Below are 19,294 nucleotides of genomic sequence, written 5' to 3' on the forward strand. Positions count from 1 at the left end.
GTTGGAGGCCTACCATTTCCCTGGTCTCAATGAAGCATGTTCCATTTCTTGCTTGTTGAGTATTACTAGTCTTAAAAGGTAGATGTAGGTATTTGTGTTTTTTCAGCCAGGATAATATGTGGTATGAATGGATACTTATGTGTATTTATGTGTTTCATATTTGTACCTATGTATCCACACTTGTTCCAAAGTGCATCTGGACAAATGCATTTTTCTTATGTAACACCCTGAAAATGTATTACGAATTGGGTCCACTTTATCCTTTAAATATTCAGTTGAACGACTGTTATACATATTTTATTCCACTATATTTGAGACCTGCTTATTTGTATGTTTACAAGCATTTTCTTCACAAGGTTAGGTTTTTAAAATTGGTAGGTTTTAGTTTATGTTTGCTAGTATGTACTTTAAATATTGATTTAACATACAATTCACTGATTTTTATTTTATTTTATGTACATATGTAATTTATGTATTTAAACATTTGAAAAACAGCACGTCAGTTTTGTGTATACTACATGAATAATGTCAAATTCATTGATAATTGACTATTTTGAATTTAGTTAGTTTTTTGTCTTTAAGGTTTTTAATTAACAATTAGCTACACAGCTGATGACCAATTAAGGTTTTAAAAGCAGTAGGTTGGATTGCTAATGTATTCTGAAGAAGTCTGCTTATGAAGCAGACGAAAAGCGCTTCAAAGAAAATAAATAAATTTTGTGGTTTAAATTTTATATTTCAGCCTGGTGGTTACTGAATGGTCAACGACCTGATTTTACAGCATCTTCATTAATTTTTGGATTCTCACAGTTTTTTCAGTGTTTCGTTTTATCAGTTTCCTATATTTTATGTAATAGTTGCATAAAACGGTTATTCTGTATCTGAAACACCTACATGTTATAATAAACAGAATAAGAAACTAAAATGCTACAAGAATAAGCTTTTATTTAGGCAAAGACATGGATTTCTGTCCTTTGTACTGGCCATGGGTATGTTTCAGCCTGCCAAATCTGATGCTTGTACCAAAACTGTCCCACTTTGTGCATATGAAAAGCAAGCAACCCTACAACTCCCTATGAGCGTTCTCTCTCATTGTAATTGCTGAACAGCAATTCTTGAGTGCAGGGGCATGTATATTGTAAGAGCTCTGCTCTCAGTCACACCCCCTGCACTTGTCTATGCTCTGTGTCTGTTTTGGAGCAGAGGCAGAGCACCTTCATAACTATGCATGGTGCACTGCCGTGCTGCTCTTAAACGGTCATTTCCATGCAGGAATAAGCTATTCCTGCACGGAAGCTTACTGAATCCCAGGGTACGTTTATGCTTTCAGCTGCTTAATTTATCTGACTCTCTTTACACTGGTCACCCTTTGACTGGATCTCTTATTCTGATGTTGTACTTACTAGGGAAATTAGTTGTTCTAACCCATATTCACCCCATTGACAAGAATCCATTCCATCTGTGACAAACTTCATCATCCCTTTCACACTCCTTTCATTCAACTCTCCGACTAAAATGTACCACTTACTCCAACAGCAGTACTTTCATTGACATATGCTGCCTGTGTACTCCTCTCTCTCCAGATATCATATTATCAACCACTGATAGATATCACCTGCTTAACACCATCAGTTACCACCCCTATCCAATATACTTCAATATTACAAAATACTGACACATGGACTAGACCTCTGTGACTAGTATTAATTATTCAGTACCTTACCATAGTATATACATGAATTGCATTAGGATTAGGTATTCTGTAGGTAAGCTTAAATTAAGATGTCCTTACCCAGAGATATCAATCAACTTTATAGGTTCATATGTTCATAGGTTGGTACTAAGCTTGTTGGCCCTAGGGCCTATACAAGCCTAGCCATAACAATTCCCTGGCTATTTCTTCCCACACTATTTACTTCCCTGGACCCCTGTCTAGCAGGGTGACTGACGTGATCCCCAGGGTGAATTTCCTTTCTCCCATCCAATCGTCAAGGTTCCTTTTGAAGAAGGCCAAAGAGGCACTCTACTTGACATGTTATGGGCAGTCTATTCCAGATTCTGGGGAGTCTCTGGGTCAGGAACCTATCCCTTCAGCATGTTTTGTTTATTGTGATGACAAGGTTTAGGTCCCTGGAGTGTGTGGCTCTGAGGGATTGGGATTTCTTTAAGTGTAGCATGTCCAACAGCTCTGGGTTTGACATGGCCTTGTATGTTAAGCAGAGATCGCCTCTGAGCAGACGATATGTGACAGAGTATAGCTGAAGTTTTTTAAGGTGGTCCACACAGGGCATCTGCTTTAGGCCTGTGATTCTTTTAGTGAGGTATTTCTGCAGCCTTTCAGATGCAGATGTCTTGAGAGGTACATACCAAATGGGGCGTTGTAGTCTATAATGAGTCTAATTGGGATGAGTACAGTGGGACAATGACCTCCTTTTTTCTGGATGAAAAGCCCTTAGTGATGAAGTGTGCCACATAGAAGGATTTCCTGACTGTTGTTGTGATGTGGTTATAGAAGGTGAGACCACTGTCCACCCGTGTCCCTAAGTCTCTTATCACACTTTCGGTGTTTAGCGTACTGCCACCTATGTGGTAATTCATGGGTACATGTTTTTTCTCAAAGGGGATAACTATACATTTCTTGGCATTGAGCTTGAGCCCATGGCTCTGACACCAAGCATCTGTTTCTGTAAGGCCCTTTTGTAGAATACCCACATCATATGGGGATTCAGTAATGGATCCCAGTTTAAGTTATCTGTGATCTTTGTTAGCTGGAGTCCCTTAGTGATGGCCTTTACTTCAGAGAAGTAGATGCCAAACAAGAGCGGTCCCAGGACTGAACCCTGAGGTACTCCACTTGTCACATGTCTGGAGCTAGATTTGGAGTCGGCTACTTTTACAGTGTGGGTTCTGTCAGTAAGTCAGTTGGCAACCTGAGTGACATATGGATTAATGTCCAGCTTAGTAAGTCTATCTATGATTCCAGAGTGGGGGATGGTGTCAAAGGCCTTGGCGAGGTCCAGATAGGCTGTGTGGACTTCCTTACCCTCGTCCACGGCTCTGGAGACTGATTCAAAGACATCAGTCAGGTTCAGGAGACAAGATCGGCCCTTCACTAACCCAAACTTGGTGGGGTCCAGTGTTTGAAGGTTGCCAATGTATTTGTTTATAATTTCCATGATAATACATTCCATGGCCTTGCAGATCAAGCGTGTCAGACTGATGGGCCGGTAGTTCTCGGGATCCAAGGTGGATCCCCCCTTGTGGAGTGGGATAACTGTAGCTGTGCGCCATTCAGTGGGCACGAAGCCTGAGGTGAGGCTATGATTAAACATGACACTTAGGTGAGGTGCAAGTTCATTTTGTAGTTCATGTAATACACAGCCCAGGATGTCATTTGGTCCCATGGATGCTGTATTCTTAGCTTTGAAGAGTGTGTTTTTTTACCTGTGTGGCCGTTATTACCGGAATTTGGCAATCTTCCGGTATTGAGATAAGCCATTTAGGGGGTGAGAGGTGGATGAAGTTGGCACTGAATTGATCTGCCCGGATATTGGCAATATCCTTGGGATCAGTATATTCAATGCCATTCTGTTGTAGCTCAGGGCAGATCTGAGCATTGCCATTTAGATACTTGACATAGTTATAGAATGCCTTGTGGTTGTCTTTGGAATCTTTGGCAATTTTATTTTCATAACTAGCTTTGGAGGATTTTATGAGGGATCTCAGCTTCTTACTGAGGCTGGTAAGGGAGTTTATTGCATCCTGAGATTTTCCTCTTTTCGGCAATGGTTTCTTCCTTTTGTTGTAAAGTTTGTTTATGGCAGGGGACCAGCATATTGGCTTCTTTTTTTTGGAGGAGATCATCTTGGATCTCTTTGGGATGGCACGATTCATGCATTAGTGGATGTGCTCATACAGTAGCTTAGTGTAGGATTCAGCAGTTGAACTTTCAGTTCCCGTCTGCATGTGTGTCGTGAAGTTTGTCACTTCTGGCTTGAGTAGCATGAAGTTGGCTTTGGAGAGGTGTTTTATGGAGGTTTCCTTACTGGGGGGTGGGGTGGGATGTGGATGTTAAGGGTGATTAGCTTATGGTCAGACCTGACCAACGAGGGGGTGACCACAGGTGTGGAGCATCGATTTCCCATGTTGGTAATGACAGGTCTAGGATACTGGAGCCCCTGGTGGGACTATGGATTAGTTGATCTAGGGCGTTGGAATTTATGGATTCCAAGAACCATTGGACAAAGGTGTTGGTACACAAGTAGTTTTCCCAGTTAATGGCAGGTTAGTTGAAATCACCCAGTATTAGGGTGTTTGGTTGTATCTCAATAATTTAAAGTATGTTTAGAAAGGTGTAATGAGAATCTTGGGGCATGGTGAGGGATCTGTAGCAAGCTAAAATTTGGATTGCAGTCTTACCTAGTGTTAGTTGCACCTGGAGAATTTCAGATGCATTGCGTTGGGCAACTAGCCTGGTGGTGTGAATATCCTTGGTGAATATGGGCACTTCTCCAACTTTAGTGTTTTGGTCCTGGTTTGGTGGCCGAAAAGTGTGGTAAGAGTTATAGTCTGGTTTTGCAGGGGTGCTCTCTGGAGCCTTGAACCAGGTCTCAGTTACTGCACATATATCGATGTACTCTGTTTTTAGGAGTCCCTCAAGAGAGTGCATTTTGAGGTTTAGATTTCTAGCATTGAGTAACATTATCTTCAGAATTTGCATGCTTGTATCTGTTACAGTGGTGGTTTTGTCCTTTGAACTTTGCCTAAAAAAGGCACTATAGGGGTGGCAAGAACCTTAGCCAGTAACCAGAATCCCAGGGGCGACAGGTGCAGACCATCTCTGGAAAAGCGTCATGGTCTGTTGATCATGTCATCCCAAGCAAACAGACACTGGATCCCCTTTGAATGACACCAGAAGCTTAGCCACTTGTTGAAGTCAATCATTTTGTCCTTATATTGTGGTATCATTCTGGGCAAAGGCAGGATGCTACTCAGGGGTAGGGTCATACCTGCCTGGGCCACATGATCTGAGAGCTCTTCCATGTCTCTTTTCATGTAGTTCAGGGAGGTACGTCTCAAGTCATTCACTCCAACATGGACAATGACAGAATCATATTTGTACTTGTTGTGGAGTGACTTGAGTGCATGCGTTATGTGGTGGGTCCTGGCACCCGACAGGCAGCTGACTATATTTTTCTCCTTGTTCAGCCTGGTGAGTGGGACATCAGTGTGCCTGACTATAGAGTCACCTATAACTAAAGTGTTAGGTACGTTGTATTGCCTTAGGGGCTGTTGCTGGGTGGCACACTGGTGTTTTGAGCTATGTGACACTTTGGTTGTGATTGGTGTTTGCATTTCAGCTTCGAAGGTCCTTGTTGCTTGGGCAGGTTACAGTTAAGGGCCTCCACATATGTGGATTTAATGTTGCTATGTGTGGGTGTTGGTGGTGTGGGTTTAGAAGGGCTATGTGTTGCTTGAGGTGTAGTGTGGGTATTAAACTTCTCCTCTTGACTGTCTAGCACAATCTTGGGTGGAGAGAGCTTTGCTTCCAGATTGGCTATGTAAGCACATCTCTCACAGGTTGTAGTGTTGGGTGGTAGGAGGAGAGGATTGTCTGTGTACATGAGGCAATTGCTGCATTGCCCCAGTATGCCCAGATTCACCAGGTGGACAGGAGAAATCACCGGAAGCTGACTCTTGGACATGCCTGGTTTTAGCAAGGTACTTTACAATTATAGGCTGTTTAGTGCCTATGATTAATTTCTCATTAACAAGGAGAGTTGAGTGCTTGTATCAGTTTAAGGCTTCCTAGTGCTTTCCAGCAGGTATTAGAGCAAGTGCTAGTCACAGGGATGCTTAAAGGTAAGATGAAAAAAAAATGGTTTATCCTAAACATTGCAGTGTGCACTAGACAAGTTAGATATGAAAGCAGTAACTTAAGTTTTACCTGTCTAAAAAGTTAAGCTTTAGTGGAGAGTCACTGTTTTTAAAACAGCAAGATAGATTGAAAGGGGGTGATCACTTTTGTATTTTGGTACTATGGAATAAAGTAGGATGGCCAGTACATTTAAATAGTTGAAGGGGAGTGATTTCACAAAATGATAATTTTGTGCTTACTCACACAAGCCAGTGAAAGCAGAGAGGAAATGAGATATATGGTCAAATTAACAGAAGAGTCAGGCAACTAGAAAGACAGTGGTATTTAAGAACACGATAGTAAGCGGGTAGGTGGGTGGGGAAAAAATTCTACCTGACTCACAAGAGACAGCTGTGGTCTCTTTTGAAATTTTAATATGCAGTTAAAAGCAGAATACAAGTAATACACAAGGTAAAGAAAACAAATCACACTATTCAAAATATAAAAAAGGCAATAAAGTAATACAAAATACAGCAAATAAAAAGCAAACTAACCTTTCCTTCACAGCAAAGTGTAGCAGAGTCTGGTGAGCTTTTCTAATAAAGCTCTGAAATGTTTTATTTTACCCCTTAACTAGAAGGTTTAGTTCCTAGCTCCACCCCCTCAGTTCACAAATGATTAACCTTACGTGATCTCTTCTATCTTATGTATGAGTCCTTAATTGATCAGTTCTAATTTCTGCCTGACTCACAAGAGACAGAGCCGTAATCTCTTTTGAAGTTTTAATATGCAGGTAAAAGCAGAATACAAGTAAAACACAAGGTAAAGAAAACACATCACAGTATTCAAAATATAAAAAGGCAATAAAGTAATAGAACATACAACAAATAAAAAGCAAACTAACATTTCCTTCACAACAAAGTGTAGCAGAGTCTGGTGAGCTTTTCTCTCCTTGTAGTGATATATGGTATACACACACAAACATATATATATATATATATATCTATATATCTATATATATATATATATATATATATATATATATATATATATATATAGATAGATATATATATGGTTGCCCTTCACAAGATCGAATGAATGAATACTTGAAATTCATATGCCCGAGGCCAGAACCTCGAATATTCATAAACTCGAAATTGTGCAGGGGAACAAAAACAAATAAAAAATCAGTTTTCTAAGGTTTTTGCAGAGGGGAAAGCCCCCCTGCACCCTGCACCCCCCTACTTAAATATACAAACTCCAAGATCACACTTCTCCCATTCCGCGCTATATGCATAAGCGCACAACAGGAGAATTTCCACTCCTCTGCTAAAGTCCGGTCACACAACTCACATATTAAACCAGGAACTATGCAGGGGGACCAAGCTCCCTGCATAAACTTAAGTATATTTCTTTTTTTTTTATTTTCCAAGCTTCCCTTAACAATTTCGAGTTACTGAAACCTCGAGATTCTGGGCTCGAGCTTATGAATTTTGAGCTTTCATTCATTCGATCTTGTGAAGAGGAACTATACATATATATATATATGTATATATATATATATATATATATATATATATATATATATATATATATATATATAGATATATATACATAATGTTTAAGGTCTTCCCCTCCCTTGCACAAGGTATAAGGTTTGATCCTAACCTCTGACCAATGCCTGCCTGTATGCAGTTTATATGTTCTCTCTGGGTCTCTGTGGAGTTCCTCTCAAACTCCAAAAACATGCTGAGTACTTTCAACTCAAACTCACCCAAGAATGGAGTTATGGACAGCAGCACAGACACTACATGGTGCCCTAAAGGGGGAAGAGTTGTACAGACAAACCACTTTGGACATTCATCGTAACTCTCAACTGTCCCTGATTTTGACTCAAATTTTAACTCTGTCCCTCTTAATCCCTCCTAAAACTAGTGATTTTTGGAGGAAAGGTGGTGAATTACACTTAATGAATAATGACAATAATTAAGGGTTATAAACTTCTTTTACTTCAGAAAATGTGTATTAATTCATATGCTCTGATTCTGTCAATGTTTCAAGTTAATAACACTAATATTTTAAAATTGCCCCTGATTTTTCCTAGATTTGTCCCTGATTCTGTTGAAATTTGTCCCCAATTGTTTGAGAGGTCTGACATTCACTGTGGTTTGCAGAATCCTCAGGCTATGAGAGCACATATTACAGACTTTGGACAGTGTCAGGGTTAGCTACTTAATGGTGTAAAAGTTGGCTCTAGGGATGTGGTCATTGACTAATGTCACCAAATGGGCATGAGTACGTGCTGTTAAAAAGATAGTTAAGGATCCAGCCTACTCCAAACTACTCCACGGACCCATGCTAATGGTGGGATAAGTATATGTGCCCGTATTGGCCAGTGTGTATGCCCACCATATTGCCCAGCAGTCCTAGGTCAATAAGCTACTAGCCAGACAGTGTCCAGTTGCCTAGCTTAGGTTACCTGGGATAGCTCTGTTGAGTGAAAACTGAACATAAAACCAATCAACCTGCCAAACATGAACAAAGAACTGATACACTCAGTGTAGGTTCACTGACAGGGAGCAGCCTGGAAGCAGATGACATGATGGTAAGAAGGAGGCTGAGAATCTTATGTATTCAGGAGACAGGATGAAAGGGCAGTGATGTAAATCCTCCTAGCTTGGGGTTCAGAGTCTATTACAAAGGAGAAGGACAAGTTAGAAATGGTGTGGAAATTGTGGTGAGGGAGAGGCTTTAGAAGACAATGAGGGATGTCACCAGAATCAGTGACAAACTCTTGGCAATCAGACTTCAGAGTATTGATAGGGTACTATTCATTACCTATGCTTATGCCCGGCAGCAGGGTTGTGATAATGAAGGAAAAAAGTGCATTCAAATAGCAGTTGCAGGTCCAATTAGATAAATAGGACAACATGAATTGATGTTGATAATAGGCGACACTGAGTGCACATACTGGGACAGATTGAAATAGATATGAGGACTGCCTAAGTTTACATGGAAATTAAGAAGGAGAGGCCATTCTAGTCTTTTGTGTGCCAAATGGCTTGATGGTGACCAACACATGGTTCAGCAAGAGAGACAGTCACAAGATTATATACAAGTGTTCTCTCCAAAGAAAGAGGATTCAAACAACTCTAGTGGATGTACATCCACAAATAACTACTGGAGTTGTTTGAATCCTTGGTCTTTGGAGTGTTCTTAGTGTTTTAGTGACTGAAGGTACCCCTATCTGATTCACATTCACTATATACAAGAGTTGCCAACATGCAACTCAGGTAGACTTCCTCCTAGTAAAGGCACCGCGGCAGATTCAGTGATTGCAAAGTTATCCCTACTGAAACAGTCAGCCCAGAGAATAAAGCTCTGGTTGTCACAATCATCTACAAGTAGTGGCCAGAGTATGCTCTAAGGTCTACAGGGAATAGTCCTGGAAGTTGAAAAACACAATGGTTCAAGGTATTACTCAGGGTCTAGCACCTCAGGAAGAAAAGGAAATAAGTGTAGCTTTAGAAGAATGTCAGCACCTCAAAACAGCATGTGTGAGGACTACAACACAGGTATGTAGCTGAGACAGGTATGGAAATAAGGTACAGAAGGAAGTTGGTGTTAGAATGCAGAAGTCCAAGAAGTCATCAAAAGAAATAAGGAATGCAGGAAAAGTGGGAGATAAAAAATTTAAGTTTGACTAGGCCAAGAGGGAATACTGGTTGCTTAACAGAGGGTAATAGAGGAGTTGCAACAGCAAAGAACAAGTAAGCAGAGGTAGTCTACAAACTTCTAGAAAGCGTCTCATTAGGTATCACAAAGAAACTCTTATCAGGTTGCAAGGCAATGACAGAAAAATAAAGAAGGTAGCCATCAGACACCCTTCATAAGGAAAGGTAGCAACAGTCTGTTCATCTGCCCACAGGAAATCAAAGACAGATGGACAGAGTATGTTCAGAAACTTCTGAATGAAGAAAACCCATCTCAGATGATTGGAGAAGACATAAATAAGTGCCAGTGTACAAGAGCAAAGGGGACATTCACAACAGTGGGTGGTACAGAGGTATCAAACTCAAAGATTTCACACTACATGACTCTTCTGGAGAGGGTGATTGATAACTAAATACACAGAGTAGTAGAAAGTAAGATGGAAGATGGGCAGTTCAGATTCAGATTAGGATGCAGCACATTCTCCATTATATCTGCAGTGGGACAGGTTGTTGAGAAAAAGCTAGAGATGACAAGGCCCCAAGAAAGCTGATTCAGGCAGCGCTGTGGTAGTTCAAATTCCCACAAACATTAATAGAATTAGTGCAGACTATGTGCAAGGACCCAGTGACTCAAGTATGAACAGTTTTTGCCCTCACAGAGGGGTTCCCAGTGTGAGTGTGTGTACATCAGCCTACCGCTGCTCATATCGGTGATGGACTTCATTAGCAAACAGGCTGGAAGGGATAGATCAACAAAGCTGCTGTATGCAGACAATATGGCATTACAGGCAGACTCTGGTCAAGAACTTCAGCAAGGGATAGGAGAATGGAATGCAAAACTGAACGCACACGGGATGAAACTGAGTACAGGTAAGACAGCTATAATGGCAGTAAATGGGGGAAATCAGAAGAAGCTGAGAAATGAGAAAGAAGGGAAAATAGTGGAACAGGTTAATAACTTCAATTATCTGAGATGGGTGGTTGATGAGAAGAGATGTCTGACTGAAGTCAAATCTTACATCAGAGGGATTTTGGTGAACTGGCACAGAGTGTAAGGGGTAGTGTATGAAAGAATAATACCAAAAAAGTTGGGACAGGCAAGAAAAAGGCAAGAGAAAATGAGGGCATTCTGCAAAGAGATGGATGGATTGTGTGAGAGAAGGCCTGCACCTGTGAGGCATGACTTGAAGAAGGTAGGAAGGTGGTACTTAATTGAAAGAGATGGCATCAGTTGACACAATACCAACCCCCATGTGAAAAATTGAAAAAGGGGGGTGATGATGATGATAATGATGATGATGAATTAATATATTGATTCTTTTAGGGGATAGCCACTCAAATCCTAGTCCTCGTTTCCCTGCAGTTGCTAAAGACCAGCTACCTTTATCACCATACATTGCAGCACTTTCTCATGCTCATACACATTAATAGATGAAACATTTGTAATAAAGCTAACCAGTTAAGAAAACTTTTGTAACTTTTATCAATCAGATGTACTTGCAATCACTAAAATATCATTAGCAGTTTCATATTTCTACTGCAGAAGCTCAATAAATGGGCATTGCTTTTCACAAAGGATAATACTCATAAGACAAAAGGTAAGGTAGTGATATAAGACAGTAATAGTGTCATTTCAAATGGACTTGACCTGCTAAATAATAAACTTATGAAAGACAGATAGACTGACTGTGCTGTATAACATGCAATGTGACCGACTCAATATGTATAACAAAATATAGAATTTCAACATAAATTTACAAAGGCGTTATGCCCATTTGTACCCCCATACTGTCAGTCTCTATATATACAGCCACTGTGATTGCATCAGCTCAGAAGAATAGTGTATACATTTTCTCTTTCTGCCTACTTATATCTATCTACCTATATGTGTGCGTGTGTATGTGTGTGAGTGTGTGTGTTTGTGTGTGTGTGTGTGTGTGTGTGTGTGTGTGTGTGTGTGTGTGTGTGTGTGTGTGTGTGTGTGTGTGTGTGTGTGTGTATATATATATATATTTAGGGTTCCTATTAGAATGACAAAAATGCATTTTGTCGAATGCGTTTTCATCGACACTCAAAGAGCAAACAGTCAAAACAGCAAAGCGGCTGTTCAGCGAATTCTTTCCCCGGGAAAGAAGTCACTTGACCGCTTTGTTGCTTTGCTGTGTATTGCACTGTAGTGTGGTCTAAGGGATTCCCTTCTCTGGTATAGCTCCCGAGCATGAATGTGCAACAGTTACTGTCTTTAGGGTTAGAGTGAGGATTAAGGTAAGTGCATATGTATGAAAGTATTTACTGTTTTTTTTGCGTTAGATGTATGGTTGAGTTACATGTGTATGTGTTTTCAGCTGTTTACTTTTGTTTTGGGGGTTAGAATTAGGGTTAAGGTAAGTGTGTATGTGTTTGGAACTGTTTACATAAACGTGCAAAAGTTACTGACCTTAGGGTTAGGGTGCGGGTCAAGGTAAGTACATATGTTTTAAAATGTTTACTTTTTTTTTTTTTTTTTTTTGCGTTAGATGTATGGTTGATTTACATGTGTATGTGTTTCTGCTGTTTACTTTTTGGGGGGGGGTAGAATTAGGATTAAGGTACGTGTGTATGTGTTTGGAACTGCTGACTCTTTTTTATTTTGTTTTTAGTTGGAACAGCAATTTCTTTCCCTAGGAAAGAAATCACTGTTCTGAGGTATCAACATTTTCAGCTTTCACTGAAAAAGGGTCAATGAAACATCGTTCTCTGTTTTAAGCGTTCAATGTTTTAATATAGACCCTATATATATGCATATATATACATATATACACACATATGTATATACATATGTATATATATATATATATATATATATATATATATATATATTTATATATATATATATATATATATATATATATATATATTTATTTGTGGACTGGAAATTTGGTGGAATTTGGCGGTTTTATTTTTAATATACACATACATATATATATATATATATATATATATATATATATATATATATATATATGCATATGTATATATGTCTGTGTTTACATTTTTGATGTAAAAGAGTTCCTCATCCTAATGTAATAGTCAATGGAAGAAGTTATGTGTATATACACAGACACACACACTCAGGCATACATGTGCTTGAATATATACAGAGGCAGATAGATGTAGAAGTACAGGCAAGTAAACTCTCACATGTAGAGAAACTCAGATACAAACAGACACACACACACACACACACACACACACACACACACACACACTTGCACACACACACACACACACACACACACACACACACACACACACACACACACACACACACACACACACACACACACACACACACAGATGCAGAAGCATAGACATGTAGCCTGGCACAGCTGTTCATAGATACATACACACACACACACACACACACACACACACACACACACACACACACACACACACACACACACACACACACACACACACAGATTTTGTTGAAGAAAACTGTCATTGATATTTGCAATGTAAGTTGCACGTATTGAAAGATATCCCAATATTATTTGTGTTGTTAATTACACCATTAAACACATATTTTCATATTTCTTTAAATATCTCAAAAAGCATGCACTTAGACAGGAATTTTGTTGTCACGTGAAAGCCTTTGCCCATAAAATTTGTCTAACAATATATGTCTAGGTTGTATAGTTTTCAAGGTATGAAAATTTGCTTGTGAAAGTTTAGAAAAATATGATTTGGGATTTGCATGCATTATAATATGTTATAGTGTTTATGGAAAGGACTATGAATGAACTATTATCACTGTAAATAATACTTATCGCATTGTTATTTGTACAGTTTTAATACCTTTTGTGATTTACAAAATATTTACATTTGTTTATCTTATGCTTTTTAAGTTTAGTTTTCAGAAAATGCTCTGGAATGCAAGATGAGTTTAGGCTGCTAAAGGTGTGACATTCCATACTTCATGGGTGTTATTAAGTTAATAAGATTTGAAAGGGGTACAAAGCATGTAGATATTTAAAGACAACATACATAGAGACACTAAACAATACAGGTCAAGACTGGAGTACTCTGTTAGAGAATGAATTTCATCAAATTACCTAGAAGTGGATTCGTTGCTTAACAAGGCAAGCCATCACCTCTTGAAAATTTAGAATTTTTGCCTGGAAGTGTTTGTCTAAATATATTTATATTCTACATAGGCTGACTAATATATCGTCAGTGGCAGAATTTCAGTGTTCAATGTGCAAGGTAGATGGGAGCATCACAGTTTGGTTCTGAGTGTTAATACAAGTAATATTATACCAATATTAATGGACTGAATCCCACCACCTGTATTTATGTACTGTGTGACGCCATATAAATCACTTAGAAAGACATTGCCCCTGAAAAGCTTAATTGGTTAACATCTGCATTACCATTATTATTATTATTATTATTATTATTATTATTATTATTATTATTATTATTATTATTATTATCATTATTATTATTATTATTATTATTAGTAGTAGTAGTAGTAGTAGTAGTAGTATGGCCATGTTCATGTTTAACAGCATTTAAATTGGATAGAGAAGTTCCTGAGATAGTAGTGCTAAGGAGAAAGGTAAGACTTACAAAATGTTATGGTGGTTAAGGTATGACAAAAAGTTCTAAATAGAAATACACAGTTCTGCTCATGTTGATGTTAGTAGCCAAAAAAGTTAATAACAAATAAAAAGAAAGAATAGTGCCTGTGATGGTAAATAGAATAATATAAATTATGGATAATTGGATTCAGGAAAAAAAATCATATTTCTGAAAGGACTTTTTGGGAAATCTATATCGCCATGTAGTTGCTGTGGTGAATGTAAAAAAGACACATCTGGTGGCTAATAATGTTAGATTTATTGTTTGTCTAGATGTTCCAATATTATGATGACAATTTTTATTAGCTCTTGATCATTATTGGTTGATCACTTGAATTTTAAAAAGTTTGTAATACATGTAAACTGTATGCCTTCTATTATGTATTTTTTAAAGCTGTTCTATACCCTACTGATGCTTTATTCATAAAGCTTGGTTGTATTCATGCAAATTTGTTGTAGATTGAATGCACTGGTGTGTGTTAGTTTTCACATTAAAATTAGACAGAAGTGTACTTGCCAATAACTTCATCTACATGCCACTGTTAAATGCTTATTAAGTTGGGATAATTTGAGCAATATGACATGAATTTTGTGTGCAGTGGATATCAAAGATGTGCTTTGATTGTATGCATAATATAATGAAAATATATTTTATGAAAGTATTAATATAAGCAGTAAATATAAAGTCCTCTGGTGTTCATAGATGTTTGACAGTACTACAGCACAAGATGAAGAGCAATTTACTTGCTAACTAGACTGATTTAGTTATTGCTAGCATGTCTAGAGAACTAAAATAGCAGTAGTCTGTAACATACAAGGCCATGTCAAACCCAGAGCTGTTGGACATGCTACAGTTATTTCTCCTTTGGACTTTCCTTTTTCTTTGGTACAGTTAAAGAAATCCCAATCCATCAGAGCCACACGCTCTAAGGACCTAATCCTTGTCATCATAATGAACAAAACATGCTGGAGGGATAGGTTCCTGACTCAGAGACTCCCCAGACTCTGGAATAGACTGCTCATACATGTCAAGTAGAGTGCCTCTTTGGCCCTCTTCAAAAGGAACCTTGATGATTGGATGGGAGATGGGAAATTTACCCCGGGATCACGTCAGTCGCCCTGCTAGACAAGGGTCCAGGGAAGTAAATATTGTGGGAAGAAATAGCCAGGGAATTGTTATGGCTAGACTTGTATAGGCCCTAGGGCCGATAGCCTAGTACCAACCTACGAACTAACTAGAGTACACTGGAGTACAAATAGTTATATACACAATGCAGAAAAATGACAGTATGAACTTACAATAATATGTAAAACAAAATGTGTATGTGCATACACTCACAGGCACACACACACACACACACACACACACACACACACACACACACACACACACACACACACACACACACACACAGAAAAACAAGCTGTGACTGGGAGAAAGCACCCCAAAAATGACAATGCAAAGATGAATCACTATAATTTCAAATTATAAGCTTAACACAATTAAAAGTTATGATTTCCACTTACAGTGTGCAAGAAAAGTGCATACACTTCTTAGAGATGTAGACTACATAAGAAAAATTCCCAGTAAGATTATGTGCCGAAACCACTTATAACAAGTTCCTGATCCATTTGGAGAGCGGTGTTTCTTTGACTGAAATTTAATGAGGGTCCTTTAATAGGGGTGGTTAATGAGGTATTGCAAAAAGCTTGCCGGGCTGAGTTTTTTTGTTAGGTATTTTCACTAAAACATGGAATTTCTCTTTCTCATGCTAGAAGGATCCATATGTACTGGAATTAATCTCTTCACAAATGGCACCGTTCTGCAAAAAAAAAAAAAAAAAAAAAAAAAAAAAGACATCTTCTGGAGGAACCAATAACTGAACTGTATCACAGGATATACTGAGATAGGTAGACTACATGTATAACAAAGTTGTTGTAGTCTAAAAAAATGCCATCCTTTTAGCTGTAACCTGTAAATGGACAGACACTACTGCCAGCCTGAGAAGAGAAAATCAGTTCATCTCTATCAATAAAATACTGTAATCTAAATAGTATATGATTAGATTAGAAGGAGAGGTGAAGAAAGGCTTCAGTTCTCTTTTCACCTGCATGATCACCAGTGATAGAGCAAAAGTGAGCTCTAGTGCCCTGTGGAGAGAGACCTCCAAGTATGATGTCACATACTGACTCTTCATGCCCTCTTTTATTCTGACCAAATGCAAGTTAATGCATCTCTTATGAAGCTATTCATTGCAAAATTACTTTTTTGGTTCCCTAAGAATGGATTTGTAACAAAATGAGAAGAGTAGACTCATATGTAATAGATATTACTAAAACAAATAAACAAACAAAAATATAAAACAGGAAGTCTATAGTAAAATAACAATGCAAGTAACAGGCATAACTGTAAAACAACTCATTCAAACTAGAGACACAATTGAATTTTAAAAAAGTTACAAGAGAAATATCTAGAGATACTAAAATTGTAACTTTTTTTTGCAAAAAAAGCATACTTCAGCTGAGAGCACATTTCATTTTATTTATGGTAGTCTAGGAGACATTTTGGTTAGATTCTCTTCCTGTGAAAAACCTCATTATAAACTTTCCTTTTCATCGGTAGTTAACTGCATGCAGTCCAGGATACCACTGAGGAGTCTTAGCGCAACTCTTCAATTATACTAGAGTACTGGCCATTTAAGCTATTTGTTTAAATTCACACAGTAGGCAAAGGAATGCTGGAAGAATCAAATTGTGGGCTATAGGATGCAGGCAGTTAATAGCTTTTAGCCTTAGTCCTCTGTACTATCAGCCAGACATTTGTTTGTGTCTTTCGGCTTTTCCCGGTTAGGGGTTGCCACAGCGGAACTCCGGTCTGCTAATGATTGGCAGTAGATTTTTACATGCTGAGTTGCCAGCTCTGACGCACAACCTTCAACGAAAGTACACCCATTCACTCATGTCTCCACACAGAAGACGCTCTAGCGGAGAATCGAACAGGACAATGTCATACTGTGAGGCTGGGAAACTCTGCAAGTATGAATGACCCTCCCTCAAAATACATAATTCTATGTTGGCATCAGTTGCTTTCATTGGATGTGCTTTTACACACACTATATACTTATCAGTCAAAGTGAGTATGTGCCTCAACATTTGAGGAACAGAAGACATAGGTCCAACAAAATCAAGTTATACTCTATTCCCTCTACCAACTGAATTCAGGAGTCTTCAAAGCTTTCAGCTTGTCCTTTTCCTTACATTATGCATAGTACATGTTGCATATCCACTTGCATGATTTTTAATGCCATTGTACAATCATGCAAAGTGGTGCCTGGATTCTACTATTTGTTGCAATAATTCTATCCCTAAGTGTCCAAGAAAGTTATGCAAAAAAGTTAAAAGAAACTAAGGTCAGCTAGAGTAATTCTCTATCTGTGTATGTAGCAAACTAGTCCCAAATATGCTCACGACTTCTCACACTTAGAATGACTTTTTCTATGTCCATGCTTAATCTCCTGCGACATTATACTGGTCAGTGACCTCTATGGTATAGACCAAGTGTTAAGGTTTAGCAGCCAGTTTAGTGTCATGAACCATAATAGAGATAAGCTCGTCTTTCAAATTCAGGACTTCCTCACATGAGTTTTGTTTCTTTGTTGTGTTTTACTAATAAATTATAATGTAATGGAGTTATTATTTCATAACACCGTATTATTATTAATGTTTATAACCCTTTTAGCATCTTGTCTATATTGCTGTGCAATACACTGAAGAGAGGCTGGGGTATGTTACTATGTATTTCAGTTTCCCTCAACACCTCATCCATGTCTTGCTTGTAACAAAGCTGCTTTAGGATTTCCATTTCAGGTCTTTGCTTAAACAAACTCCAGGCATTTTTTCCATGAGTATTGGTTACAGGGTTGTAAACAACCTATCCTGTTGCAAATGTATCATTGGTTTGGCCCCCAACTCTAGCCTGACCTGTCTACTAGTTCGAGTTCATAGCTCCCAAAATAGGAATAGAGTAACATTTGCAATGGCCTCTTCTTCATCCGTGGAAGGACACTCATGTGGCTCCTCTGCATATACAATTATCTCACTGAGAAAGAGGGTAACTTGAATCCCACCCTGCAGATCTTTTACAATGAAATTTGTTTTGCAGTGTGAGTAATGTGCCAATTTAGGAGTTGATATGACTTGTAGACAACCTTACAGTACATAATTGGTTGGAGTATGTTTGGCCTGCAGGATAATAAAAGCAAAAAATATGATGCATCTTGTAAAGTCTAGTGGTGAAATGTGTTTTTCACATTTTAATTTATTACTAACTTATCATAACCATTCAGAGCACTACCCTAATTGTTGGATCTGTCTTTTTCTCTTTTGCAAAAGGATAGCTATCATATTCATTTAACATAACCAAACCAAATCACCAATTCCTTTACTTCCACATGTATTTTTATTGTTGGGGCCTATATTACTTTCTTGTTTATATTACAGAGTGGTTTGTCTCTTGTACCAATTTCTTCTTTTCTATCCCCTTACAATATCTGTTTTGTTTTGTCTACATAAATCGTGACCCATTACCATGAGAATTCAAATATTCATAGTCCAGGTCTTGAGCCTCTTATTATGTTTGGCTTTGGAAGTTTCCTCATAAACTCAGCAATATATTTTGCTTTATTCTCACAGTTATGCCCAGAAATTGGACTGTCTGTTTGAAACATTTACTTTTATTTTATTTTTTTATATAAGATTTGAATTAATTCTTATAGAGTTTATTTATGTTCTTATTTTATTTCTATTCCTATCAGTATGTCACCTACATATTGTAGGTATCACATTAAAGGAATTACATGCTTTTCCCGTTTAATGTAAATGTCTTGAGGTATTCTATGCCAAATGTTCTGCTGTCCTGGTATTGTAAAAGCAAAATATTACTGATGTTCAGTAGCTCAGGCTGCACCCTAGACTTACTTATGCCAGAATAAAAAAGATTTTCATATTTTCAGTCATTCGGGATGTCACCTCTGGCATGATTGCAACTGAAGGGCATGGTGTTTGTATGATTTTAAGTCCTTTCATAAATTATCAACCTA

Source organism: Protopterus annectens, chromosome 3.part1 (assembly GCF_019279795.1).
Source record: "Protopterus annectens isolate FY-2018-M chromosome 3.part1, PAN1.0, whole genome shotgun sequence".
Taxonomy (NCBI): Eukaryota; Metazoa; Chordata; order Ceratodontiformes; family Protopteridae; genus Protopterus; species Protopterus annectens.